This window comes from Solanum pennellii, chromosome 4 (assembly GCF_001406875.1).
Source record: "Solanum pennellii chromosome 4, SPENNV200".
Classification (NCBI taxonomy): Eukaryota; Viridiplantae; Streptophyta; class Magnoliopsida; order Solanales; family Solanaceae; genus Solanum; species Solanum pennellii.
The window spans coordinates 70,647,388-70,650,839 of record NC_028640.1 but is presented as its reverse complement, the minus strand read 5'-3'; positions in this window follow the sequence as shown (position 1 = coordinate 70,650,839).

Below are 3,452 nucleotides of genomic sequence, written 5' to 3'. Positions count from 1 at the left end.
AATATATGCCGTATTCAACTTGAAGAAGTTTTGAAAGTTATTAGATGAATGATTCGGAAGATAAACTAAATTATTTTAACTATTTTTTTATGTTCTTAAGAAGAACGCAAAAGAACACTCGACAATAAGATGACTATTTATGCTATTTTCAAAACATAACTAATTTGTGTTTTAATTTATTATTTTTTTTACTTTTTTGATTTTTTTGTTCCATAATTGTTATTAATTATTTGTATTCTTTCAAAATAATCAAAATAGTATAAATGCACAACTAATTCCTTAACAAACTAAAATAATGACATTTCATAGTATTTGTTTCAAAATGAATATTTTTTTTCTTATAAAAACTAATTTTTTAAAAACATATTATATATTATATCACGATCAACTTAACTAGTTTAATATATATAGAATATATACATATTCCTTTAACTTTTAAAGTTGTGGAACAATTGAACTGCATCAACCATGTGCTGCTACTTCTGTGTGTTGTTAATTTTTTCTTTATCGGTTTTCAATTATTCATAGTTTGAAATCAAATAATTCTCCTTCTAAGATCTAAAAATTAAAATTATGCTAAAAATTTCTTTTAAAAAGAAATGAAAACACTATATAAAATATACATTTTTCTACCGTATTCGGAACTAGGTCGGTGATATTCTTTTTCCATCTAAATAATCTTTTTAGATCTAGATACACAACAATTTACATGACATACTTCAAATAGTCCATGTTAATACCGAAATAACACCTGATATTATATTTATTCTTACCTTTTACTTCATATTTGTAAATAATTGGATTTTTAAAAATTATACAAAAATATTGATAGATATACTTACTCATAGGGCTCTGGTCTCGATTGAACTTAGGGATAGAGAATTATTGAATCTCTTAACTAAACTCCTGTTAGACACATTTTTGTATCAAAAATGATTTAAGAAAATGAAACAAAATACTAAAAACGTGTATATATATATATATATATATATAAATGAATTTGTCATACAATATTTATATATGGGGGAAAAAATTCGACCGATTTGCGCTATTTATAAAAGATAATAGAAACTTTTTCCAAGTAAGATAATTTTGTATTTAAAATAATAAAAAATATATAGATATTCCTTTTAAATAATTTTTTTTTACAGTTAACATATTTGATTTGAGTCTAAAAAGAATTAGTTTCTTTTCCATCTAAAGTAGCTAGTTTGGGCCTAGAAACAAAAAATATAACTTATGCAATCAAATTTGTTTTTCTAAAGTAGTTGTTTCGAGTCTAAAATTGCTCAATAACATAAATGTTTGACCATTATTAATTAAAGTGATCATAAAGAATATATACATGTTCGTTTAACTTTTTAAAGTTATGGAAGAATTGAAGCGCACCAATCATGGGCTGATACTTCACTATATAAAGACGAATTTTTTCTTTACTTAGTTAAAAATTTTATAATTTATTTTAAAGGTCATTTAATCAAATCGCCGATCAACCGCAAGTTAGCGGGCATTCCGAGGGCCTAACACCTTCTCGGAATGTACATTTGAAATTCGAACCTTTTTCTATTGATTTTTATCTGTTTTAAATCTTTTGAAAATTAATTTTAAATTTTTTCTTGATTTTTACAAAAATCAAGTGGCGACTCCGTAATTTGGAAAGTCGATGTTTCTTAAATCATAAGATTAATTGATTTTTCAAAACTTAGTCATTTTTCACTATTTTTCACCAAAATAATATATTTTTAAAAGCAAAACAGAAATGGCGACTCCGCTGGGGATTAATTAAGTTCTAACCATAAGATTTGACTGTTTGACTAATTGTTTTTAATTGTTAAAATGATGTTGTGCCGAATATGTTTGAATTTTCATAAAATGTCATTGCATTCATGGCATATCATAATTCCGTCAAACGATGATTGTTTTGTTTCCAGTAAAGGACAATTATGTGGGTTCGCAGTCATTCGTTAACCAAAATTTTCTCGGAACACCCTGACGAGTGTAGTTGGCTACTTGATAGTCAACGCTTGTTAACTGTCCCAGCCCAAGTAGTCCGCTTGGGTAACCCTTTTCACTTTAAATACAACTCAGTCTTAGTTAAACTAAGATAGAGCGAAATCCAATCTCGAAAATATCGCATTGGACTAAGACGATCCAACACCCAAGGAGTGTTAGGCCCATTAGAAAGACAGCCCTGAGTCTAAAGAGCCCACGGCTCGATAGGACGATCATATTTGTGTGACAAATCTGAAGGATGTATTGCGTACTTAAAATGTTTGTTGTATCGTGGGGGTGGCAATTAATTAGTTGTATGTTTTTGTAGATGTCGAGTCAATTCCTCCATTTCAACATGGTCACCAAGACACCCGACATTCTTCGTGTATGGTGGGACAACCTCAAAGATTGTCAAAAGAGAGAAATTTCGATTCACTTGGGTCACTTACCTTCAATAATAGACTTCAAGGTATGGCCCACGTTTATCGAGGTTATCACTCGATTCTGGGACTATAAGAAAATGGTCTTTCGATTTGGAGATATCGAAATAACGCTTATGATAGAGGAAATTAAGGACTGTCTGAACTCTATTGGGACATGTGGCAAAAGGAAAAAATGTCCGAATCATCACATCCTTCTTCCAGATAGGCCAACTAGTAAAGAATTGAAGGACATATTGTTGCTAGTAAATGCAAACTGGGTAGAGACCCATGATATACCGCTAATGAGATTTAGCATGACAGCTATTTCAGTCTATTCCCGAATGAATTCCACGATCACAATACCTGGAGGCAAACTCAAGGGGTAATAGGACCTTAGTTTAGTTAAGATATGTCTCTGAGATTACGGTCATAGTCTAAGGGGTTACTTGTACATTTTCCCTTACTATTTAGTATTTTCTTTGTATTAAATTTATTTCTCTGATATTATTCTTTCTATTGATTATAAATTTACAAAATTATATAAGTAATACTATAAATAATAATTACAACATAAATATTTAAAAGCTATATAAAAAAAAATTAATTGACTCTTGACATTTTATTGGTTCCACAAAAAAAATGAGTTAGATGATAAACATATATTATTCGAAATTAACGTAAAAATTACTATAAATCACAATAATTAACAATTTAAAAATATATACACAAAAATCACTTAATCTAAAAAATCTATCAATGCCATATAAATTGAGACATTGGAAGTAAGATATATTATTTGAAAATTATGTTAAGGTACTATAAATTACAAAAAATAACAATTTAATATGTTTGAAAAACATAAAAAGGTTAATTTTTGGAATCCTATATATGTCACATAAATTGAAACAAAGAGAGTAATAAAACAAGTACTCTTGCGTCTCATTTTATATGTCGTACCTTTCTATAAATAGTTGGACCACAATATTTATCATTTTATAAAATTTATGCATAAATTACAATGTTTTACCTACTATACCC